Raw genomic sequence first — 10,872 nt, 5'->3', positions numbered from 1 at the left:
CTTCACTAACCAGAAGTTGGACTGGATAATTTAAATTGAGGACCCCACCATTTCGAGTGAGATGTGACGTCAGCCGAGATTGCCACACTCACGCGATTCTTAGTGCAGAACCAGCAGAACCTCTAACATTTCCATCCAGAGCTTTCACAGTGCTGAGTTCCGAGCTAAGGCCAAACACATTGTGAGTGAGACCATTCTCAGAGCTGCATAGCAAAGCCAGCCATTCTTTGCTACAGAGCATGCCTAGCACCACCTTCTCACACCATGCGGTTTCTACAGCCGAAGATATAGTAAATATTATCATGCAAGACCTTGAAAGTGTATCCCAGCACACTGTGGACGACGCAGACTCCTTCCCACTAGGATAGAAAAAGCTGGAGTTCCAGCTCAAACCCAGAGTTGTCTTTGACAACTTATTGGATGCTGCTCAAACCATGTACCACAGAGTAAAGGATAGACTGAACATCTTTTTTTCTTTTCCACCAGTGTCAGTCACCACAGCCAAATATCTGACTCCGCCCTTGTGGAGACACTAGACGTTCGAAGTCCGCTGACACTGCTCTTGTTGAGGACAGGAGCCGCCTCCGTCTGTGAGAAGTGAGAAGCCTTTGTCAAAAGCCTGTTTGGCTAAAAGGTCTAAAACCCTTCTGTCTTCGAGTGGCTCTTCAACAGACCACCATGTAATTGACACATGCAGTGAGGATGTCACTCGCCCACCAGGAGTATGTCAGTTGTGAGCAACAACAGCTTGAAGAGAGCCTCTCCTCTCCACGGCAGTGGATTGAGTGAAAATTGCAAACCTCTTGTGGCTCTAAAAGACGTAACAGTGGCAGTCAGCCAAGAAGGCTTTAGCAAAACTGCAAAGAAGACGCCCAGCTTGGATCCTAAATGTGATCAAGTGTAGAGTGGCCAACTCTGAGAGTTCATCTGTTGGGCAGATTGCAAGTGAGGAGTGTCTGATAGCCACTAACATGTTAGACTCTGTACTGGAGAGCCTTGACCAGTTGCCTGACATGAGCGCTGGCCGATGAAATCACAAGGACAGAATCCCATACCTTATCGCAATGGACGAGACAGGTTCACGGTCAACGCTTGTGAGCCAACAAGAAATAAACATATCTGACACCAATATCATAGTGAAAACTATAATGGACACATTGAAGACGGATCTACCCAGAGATGACTTCAGCAGAAGAACATCTGGATAGGCTCCTGTCAGTTGAAGCCCTTCAAGGTGCATCTGGCAACCTGATCGCAAAGGTCCATGGTCTCATTCAGGAGATAACCATAAACCGCCAGCTTCAATCCATGGTTGGCCACAGAAGCCTCTCTCAACCAGCGCTGCCTAAACCAGCCCTGAGGAAGCTGTCAAAGGACGATGCCTCAGAGCTCATTTACAACTTTGCCCAGACTTCTGTTAGGAGACTCCTGGGGCAGTGTATGGGAAGGCCTATGCCACCATCGGCTGAAATGGTTTTGGATCAGGTCATCAAGTTGATGACAGACGTGGTGATGGACAGCCTGACTTATGTGTCCAAGTCTACAATGGAGGATGGTAAGTGAAAGTACCTATTTTCATCTGCATAGGACTTAATTGTAACATGATGCTCAATACATTGCGTTTTATGATGTGAAATTCACTGGTTGTGTCCAAAATGGCACCTTCTTCCATATTTAGTGCACTACTTTTGACCAGACCCTATGGGCCCTGGTCAAAAGTAGTGCACTATAAAGTGAAGAGAATGCCATTTGGGATGCAGTGACTGACTTCAATGGCCGCGCCCTCTTCTCCCAGTTATTGTACACAGGTCGGTCACACTAGCGCGCTCTTCTCACTCAGACACCAGCAATGCCACAAGTGACATCACTCATGGTGTTGTAGCTGACCTTAATGCTACTGAGGAATTCCCGCCAGGAGCCTTAGCCCGGCTGATGTAAAGGCTGACGGCATGGCCCGCCTTCCTCTGCCAGAGGGGAAGAGACTAAGAAGAACAGGAAGTGGCGTTTCCCACCGAAAATGCATAAGTTTCCAAAGATCATGATTAAGGTAGGGTGCTCTGTGTTTTGAGATTACCTCTGTAAGGCAGGGCTGAAATTTACCCTACAGATTCACTACACCCCTATTGTCTCTCAGCATTAGAACAAAACTGTTGTCATTGTCTTTAGGAGTTGAGTGAGGACGCTGTAATGCAATCCTAATACACATGGGAGAGAGTCAATGGTTATGACCAAATGGCACCCTATTCCCTATATAGTGCACGACTTTTTACCAGAGCTCTCTGGGCCCTTGTCAAAAGTAGTGCCTTACGTAGCGAATAGGGTGCCTTTTAGGATGCACACTCTGTATTTTACACAGGCTCAGTTGTCCTGATGTGTTTTGTCAACAGCTGTTCAAGACAAAAGGGAAACCGAAGAGACATCCAGAACAGGATGCTCTGCCTACCAAACGTCTCAGAGAGACTCATATTTCACAGGGTAAGTGATAAGCATCGATAATGTCATATTGATGTATCACCCTATGACAAGCTTGTTAAAACAGTGACAACAGATACAGGCAGACCGACGGACAGACATGCAGACAGACAGGCAGACTGACAGGCAGACGGACGGGCAGACAGACAGACAGGCAAACAGGCAGACAGACAGACGGACAGGCAGACGGACAGGCAGGCAGGCAGACAGACAGACAGACAGACAGACAGACTGACGGACAGACAGACAGACAGGCAGACAGGCATACAGACGGACAGACAGGCAGACGGACAGACAGGCAGACAGGCAGACAGACGGACAGGCAGACGGACAGACGGACAGACGGACAGACACAAACACACACATTCATTTTCTGATTATGAAATGTTCTTATGACAGATGCTGAGTGTGAGGTTCCAGAGGTTCCATCCACTTCCCCACCCAAGGAGGACCTGACAACCACACCGGCCCCCCTCCCCAGGAGTCCCAGTCCCGTAAACGCCCACTCATAGTCAGGGTGTTACACGCCTCTCCAGAGCCATCTCCAAACCATTCAGAGGAGCTTCTGGGAAGAAGAATTAGCCAAATGCCTGATTTTATTAATATGATATTTTAATCAGAGCCTTTATTTAATAAAACATTACTGCATTGATTTCTGTCTATAGTAGTCTTCATGTATGTGCAAGATAACGGTAAAGTACTTCAAACCACATAGTCAAAAGTATTCATAGTGAAGTACCGTTTATGATTATTGATTGTGGAAATACACATAATACAGAAAAGTTGTTGTCACATATAAAGACAGACATAAAGGAGAACTCCGTAGACCAGTCACATTCTCAAGCCATAACTAAATCCATGAATGGATCTCCTATAAGATGACAGGAGAACATTTGTAACACTTTCTATGAAGCCTATATCTATAATGCATACACTCAAGTCATTTACATTTTACATTTTAGTCATTTAGCAGAAGCTCTTATCCAGAGCGACTTACAGTTAGTGAGTGCATACATTTTTTTTTTCATACTGTCATACACTCATAATGACTTAATTGAGTTAAGTGTTAAGTAAAGTGCAGTTATAAACACATAATGAGGGCTTATTATGTATTTCTTGCAATAAAAAAAGAAAAATGCTACTAGTTTATTAAATATTCATGACTGCTATTGCACGGCTCATGTCCACACTTCTGTACAATAGGGGGCAGTAATGCACCATAACGTTGGATGCCAACTGCCTATAAACCCCACTGAAGAAGAAAAAGCTACTCATGTAATGCATGCTGGAAAGCAGACAAAACTAATGATTTGCAAGAGATCTAAACACGATTTATAAGCTACTGAACAACAAGTCCAAGAAATCATTGCTAACCGCGTTTGCACTTTGAACAGATTTCTCGACAATAATAATGGAAGATGTGACTGGGGCTCAGCTCATTGCAGAGGCACTAAAAGCTCAGGTGAAGTGTGTGCAATATATATAAAAGAGTGTTATACTGTGTAACCGTGTTGCTAATAATATATTAGTCGCTGATCATGTCCTTGGCAGTGAGAATGTAACACTATGAGTTGTGAAAGTGTGCCATAGGTCATTGCACTGGTATAGCTAACTATTAATATTGTTGTAGAAAAACATTTAGATGTTTATGTGGAATAGTATATGTTAACACCCTTGTTGATGCATGCCAATGTGTGTGTCAATGCAAAGAAAATCTAAACTACATTGTAACAATTCATATACAATTCAGTATGAAAATGTATGCACTCACTAACTGTAAATCGCTCTGGATAAGAGCGCCTGCTAAATGACTAAAAATGTTTAAAAAAAGGTAAATATACTGTATCTACATGTAACTCTCTACAGAATGTAGAATATATGTTTGGAATAGTTGGTGTTCCAGTCATTGAAGTAGCTAAGGCAGCTCAAGCCTCAGGAATCAAGTATGTGGGAATGCGCAATGAACAAGCCATAAGCCACCTTTTTATTACTAAACCAGCTCTCCCCAAATCATGTGATATTAACTACCCGTACATAGACTACAGGAGCGTGTAGTGTGTGAGGGTCAGTTTCATAGCTTTTTTGCATTGCTAATTATGTCTGCCTGTCTGTCTGACCCTTTGTGTGTCTTATTTTTCCTCCACTGATGATGATATCCAATCTGTTTATTCTTACTTTTGTGAGTCAGTACCCAAGAACAACACAGTCATTTTTCAGAACACAATGAGAATTTCTCAGAATGACAGTTTGTTTTACACCACTGTGCTAGTACAGGATAAAGTTGAGCTGAAGGGGATGTTAGATAGTGGGTCCATGGCTACTACTCTGCGCGCAGATATTGTACCTCGGTTGAGGGAGGCAGGAGTGGTAGAGGGGAACTTTCTAGCTCCTTCAGACATCATCCTGGTGGGTTGTAGTGGGAACAAACTAGCCCAGTGGGCATGTGTGACTTAAAAATTCAACTTTATGGCTTCTGTTATGTAGTCCCAGTGCTTATTGTTGATGGGAAGGTTGATGAACTCATTGTGGGAACTAATGTGTTGGAAGTCTCTGATTAGACAGTGAGTTTCACAGTCTCACGCAGGTGCCCGAGAGCTGTGGCTGCACCAAGGGCTAAGCTATTGTGTGTTGTCTCTTCGTTACAGGTATGTCATTTATTTTGTCAGAATTATGTTGTATATCATTTTACTTGTATTGTATAGTGTGTTGTTAGGCACTGAATGTGTGCATGCAGCACCTGTTCTCTTTGCCTGACCTTCAACTAGCAAGGTGCCCGAGAGTTGTGGCTGCACCAAGAGCTAACATATTGTGTGTTGTCTCTTCGCGTGCAGGTCGAATAAAAAATTATCCAACCATCAGAATTCCAGTTGTGGCAGTGTCCCAATTACGTGACCTGCCGACTGGTCAGCTCAAGCCGACTGCCGGAGCTGTGCATGTGGATGAGGTGCACGACCTGCGCATGTGAATTTGTTGATGGCTTACTGTAAGTGAATATATACTGTAAACAGTGAAAGTGAATGTAGCATATTCATTAAATACAGGTATTCGTGCTTATTTGTATGTTTTGGATGAATTTGTTTATTGCATTAATTTTTTTTGGTATTTGAATGCACTAAATTACATTGTATTTTAGTGCTCTGTTGAGCCATGGAAGATTCTCAAATCCATAAGACGTGTTATGCTGGGGATTTTAGTGTGGGTAGAGGGAGGGGTGTCCTTCCATTTACACCAATTGTACAGTCAGCTCCTGGGAGTAGAGCGCTTGCTAGTCCTGAGTTTGCAAGCACTGGGAGGGGTAGGCTGTTTGTTCCACCTGACCAGGGTATCCCACCTCTGTCTTTTGATGTACCATCATCCACAGTACTCGGTGATAATGGGACTCCTCCGAGTCAGCTTAGTGACCTTATTAAGCAGATTGGTTCAGAGATAGGAGAATCTATCAGAGCGAGTTTACTGCAGCCTGGGGTTTCAAGTCTTTCTCCTGCCCGTCCCCCTCACCAACCCCAGCAGTTTCCCCTGCCTGAGCAGTGTGGGTCAACCTTTATTGATGCGCCCAAGCTGAATCTGGTTGTGAAGTCAGATGTTAGTGCTCCACCTCTTTTTAGGGGTGATGGCTCAGATAAGTACTCTGTCCTGGAGTGGGAGGAGTTAATGGAAGTCTACCTAGAGAAGAGGGGTTACACTGGGTCTGGGAATGTTGGGGAGGTGATGTCTAGGCTCATGGGGGAGGGCACGGGATGTGACCAAAGTCTGGAAGCGTAACAACCTTGTTGTCACAGATGTTAAGGCGGTGTTCAGTGTTTTCAAGCAACACTTTGGGGATACTGTCTGCTCAGGTATGCCATTAGCTGATTTCTATTCAATCAAACCATATGCTAATGAGGGTCCAATAGATTTCTGGATTAGGCTTAACAAAGCTGCAGAGGCAGCCGAACAGTACCTTGTGAGTGAGGGCAGGACCTTACCCAATCAGTGCTCAGAGTTGGCAGTCATGTTTGTACGCAACTGTCCTGATAAAGAGTTGGCCCAAGTGTTCAAGAGCAAACCCATTCGTGACTGGACAGCCAGTGAGGTACAGGATCGGTTGGATGAACTGTTAAGGGAACGTAAAGCATGTAGAACACAACTTTCACAGCAGGTTGCTGCTGTTTTTGACTGCCCTCAGGAGGGAGTGGGTCCTGTGAAAAGACCTAATGTGTCATCTTTTTCTCAATGTGGCCGTGAACCAGACCAGGCACCATCTGTATCTGAGGGTGGGACATTAAAGAAAGTTTTGACTTTGTTAGAGAAGGCTCTGGTCAGCAATACTCAGTCTGTGAGTGGCGCAGTGGTCTAAGGCACTACATCGCAGTGCTAGCTGTGCCACTAGAGATCCTGGTTCGAATCCAGGCTCTGTCGTAGCCGGCCGCGACCGGGAGACCCATGGGGCGGCGCACAATTGGACCAGCGTCGCCTAGGGTAGTGGAGGGAATGGCCGGCTCAGTTCGGAGAGCATGGTGTTTGCAACGCCAGGGTTGTGGGTTCGATTCCCACGGGGGGTATGGAAAAATTAATAACGTATGCACTAACTGTAAGTTGCTCTGGATAAGAGCGCCTGCTAAATGAGGGCAATGTGGGGCATTCTTATTTTTCCTCCACTGATGATGATATCCAATCTGTTTATTCTTACTTTTGTGAGTCAGTACCCAAGAACAACACAGTCATTTTTCAGAACACAATCAGAATGACAGTTTGTTTTACACCACTGTGCTAGTACAGGATAAAGTTGAGCTGAAGGGGATGTTAGATAGTGGGTCCATGGCTACTACTCTGCGCGCAGATATTGTACCTCGGTTGAGGGAGGCAGGAGTGGTAGAGGGGAACTTTCTAGCTCCTTCAGACATCATCCTGGTGGGTTGTGGTGGGAACAAACTAGCCCAGTGGGCATGTGTGACTTAAAAATTCAACTTTATGGCTTCTGTTATGTAGTCCCAGTGCTTATTGTTGATGGGCAGGTTGATGAACCCATTGTGGGAACTAATGTGTTGAAGTCTCTGATTAGACAGTTCAAATCAAATGACAGCTACTGGCGGGTGGCGGGTACACCAGGTTCCTCTAGCCAGTGTGATGTCAAATCTGGAGAGATGGAGAGGAGACTCCATCCCAGATAAAGTGGGCACCATTAAGTTGAAGATAGCAGTAACGCCCAACCCATGAGTGAGCATCTGGTGTGGGGCCGCCACCGCCAAAGACAAAACTCTCTGTGGGCAGTACTGTTGTTGTCGAGCCCAGCACGCCTCGCTGTGTGAATCGACACATACTAGTGGGGAGAGTAGTTACGCCTCTGTGGGGGGGGGATGGATGGCTCCCTGTGAAGATTGTGAATCCAACAACATCGCCAGTTACCCTGAGACGAAATGCTAAAGTGGCGGATGTGTACCCTTGCATTGCATTGGAGTATTTTAATGATGTCAAGCAGCAAGCAGCTCATCAGAATGTGGCAAAGGCTCAATGTGACAGATCACATGGCAGTCTGACAGCTAAGAGTTCAGTTGGTGGCAGTGTAGATAATGGCAACAGTACACTGAGGAATCTTGGACTTCAAGGCCTGTCTGTTGAGGAGTGTCCAGTTTCACAGTTCTGGAAAGATAAACTTGTCAACTTAATTGGGAAGTATGACACAGTGTTCTCTAGACATAGCCTAGATTGTGGCGAGGCAAAGGAGTTCTGCCTTCGCATACGGCTGACTGATGACCGCCCATTTCGATGACCTTATCGTAGGCTGTCTCCAGCTCATTACCAAAAACTCAGGGAAACACTGGATGATATGGAGGAAAAGGAAATCGCCAGAAAATCCAGCAGCGAGTATGCCTCACCATTGGTGCTGGTATGGAAAAGTGGTTAAATGCCCGCACAGTAAAGGATGCTCATCCCCTGCCTCATCAGGCTGATGTACTGGCCGCGCTGGGAGGTAATGCCTTCTTCAGCACAATGGATTTGACGTCAGGGTATTACAACGTGCCACTGCATGAAGAGGACAAGAAATACACTGCCTTTTCCTCCCCTTTAGGTCTGCACGAGTACAATCGGTTACCTCAGGGCCTCTGCAACAGCCCGGCTACTTTTATGAGAATGATGCTGACCATCTTTGGTGACCAAAACGTTCTAAGTCTCCTTTGTTACTTGGATGATCTGATGGTTTTTGCTAAGACGGAGGAAGAGAGTCTGCAGAGACTTGAGATGGTTTTTCAGCGGTTGCAGGCGCACAACCTTAAACTGTCTCCGCCTAAGTGCAAGTTTCTGAGGAGGTCTGTAAAGTTTTTGGGCCACATCATTTCTCAGGAGGGTGTAGCCACTGACCCTGCTAAAGTTCAAACCATTTTGAATGTGACTGAGAGTGAAGCTGAGAGTGAAGCTGATGGTGTCACACCGTCTCCTATCAAAATAGGTTCTTTCCTTGGTATGGTAGTATACTATTAGCACTACATTGAGAATTGTTCCATGGTTGCTAGGCCATTGTTTCAGCTAACTACAGGTCAGAAGAAGCCTAGGAGAGGCAAGGGTAGGAAGAGGCCTGGTCCCCCCTCGCAGGCTCACTGCTGCAGACTGGACTGCCGAATGTCGACTCGCTTTTGAAGCTTTGAAATCAGCACTAGTTGACCAGGCACTGCTGGTTCATCCAGATTTTTCTCAGCCATTTCTACTTTCCGTGGATGCATCTACTAGTGGTTTGGGAGCTGTACTATCACAAGTGCAAGATGGGAAGGACATAGCCAGGCCGATAGCTTTTGCTAGTAAATCTCTTAATCATGCACAATCCAAGTATCCTGCTCACCGGCTGGAATTTCTAGCCATGAAATGGGCCATTCATGATAAATTCAGCCATTGGCTGCGAGGGCATAAGTTTACTGTGTGGACCGACAACCATCCACTCAAATATATTCTTACAAAGCCGAGACGATGCATGCGAGCAGAGATGGGTTGCAAAGCTGGCACCCTTTGAGTGGCGCAGTGGTTAAGGCACTGCATCGCAGTGCTAGCTGTGCCACTAGAGATTCTGGTTCGAATCCAGGCTCTGTCGTAGCCGGCTGCGACCGGGAGACCCATGGGGCGCCGCACAATTGGCCCAGCGTTGTCCAGGGTAGGGGAGGGAATGGCCGGCAGGGATGTTGCTCAGTTGGTAGAGCATGGCGCTTGCAACGCCATGGTTGTGGGTTCGATTCCCACGGGGGACCAGTATGAAAAATAAAAATGATGTATGCACTCACTAACTGTAAGTCGCTTCTGGATAAGAGCGCCTGCTAAATGACTAAAAATGTAAAATAAAAATGATATCCAGTACATACAGTGGGGAGAACAAGTATTTGATACACTGCTGATTTTGCAGGTTTTCCTACTTACAAAGCATGTAGAGGTCTGTAATTTTTATCATACATACACTTCAACTGTGAGAGACGGAATGTAAAACAAAAATCCAGAAAATCACATTGTATGATTTTTAAGTAATTAATTTGCATTTTATTGCATGACATAAGTATTTGATACATCAGAAAAGCAGAACTTATTATTTGGTACAGAAACCTTTGTTTGCAATTACAGAGATCATACGCTTCCTGTAGGTCTTGACCAGGTTTGCACACACTGCAGCAGGGATTTTGGCCCGCTCCTCCATACAGACCTTCTCCAGATCCTTCAGGTTTCGGGGCTGAGATCCCCAAAGCCTACAAGAATTCTGATAGTGAAACTCCACTCAGCTGGGATGGTGCTGTGCCTGATGTTGTTAACTTGGTTGAAGATGCTTTGTCAGTCTGGTCTGTGACAATCTACCAGGATTCTGATCAGTCGCCTGACACTACTAGTGTTGAGTCGGAAATTGAAAGTGTGCTGGCTCCGGATATGCTGATCTGTAGTACTCCCCAACCTGAGGTTAGACCTTTGAGCACGGTTGGTGCTGTCCGTGACATTCCTGCTAGGTTTTTGGGTGAGGGTGTTCGGACTAGACTAGGTAGATTTATTAATCCAGTGAATAGGCTAATCCAAACTATGTCTACACAGGAAATGAAACAATTCTTGGTTTTCTCAGTGACGGTAGGATATTGCCTACCTTTTCTTTGTTATGTGTATGTGGTAATCTAAGTGGGTCTTAGAGTGATTTGTGGGTTTGTCTAATATTTTTGACAATTCATGTAACTTTGTGTGTAGTTCATCAGCATAAAATGTATTTGGCATTTTTTGTATAGGGTTGAATAAGGGATTAGCTACCTCTTATTTTTCCTAATCCTTCACGGGATAGCTTTCCAGCTGATCGACCATTTGTGGGTCTAGAATTAAGGGACTACACTGGGTTACTCTGTCGCCCTGTGGGTGTGGGAATGTTTTTTTTCTTTCTTTGCTTTGTTACCTTCGAGGTAATGTGTTTTG

At 45.3% G+C, this 10,872-nt stretch overlaps 1 long non-coding RNA gene across 1 annotated transcript; it reads left to right on the top strand.

Moving 5' to 3' along the window:
• Nucleotides 1–1,957: 1,957 nt before the first annotated feature.
• LOC123486484 lies at nucleotides 1,958–2,946 on the top strand. Its single transcript, XR_006659390.1, has 3 exons — nucleotides 1,958–2,047; nucleotides 2,388–2,475; nucleotides 2,872–2,946. It is a non-coding gene; the product is annotated as an uncharacterized LOC123486484 (long non-coding RNA).
• The last annotated feature ends 7,926 nt before the right edge of the window (nucleotides 2,947–10,872 follow it).

The sequence above is a fragment of the Coregonus clupeaformis genome, unplaced genomic scaffold (assembly GCF_020615455.1).
Source record: "Coregonus clupeaformis isolate EN_2021a unplaced genomic scaffold, ASM2061545v1 scaf1236, whole genome shotgun sequence".
NCBI lineage: Eukaryota > Metazoa > Chordata > Actinopteri > Salmoniformes > Salmonidae > Coregonus > Coregonus clupeaformis.
This window is presented reverse-complemented; position numbering and strand designations above follow the sequence as displayed.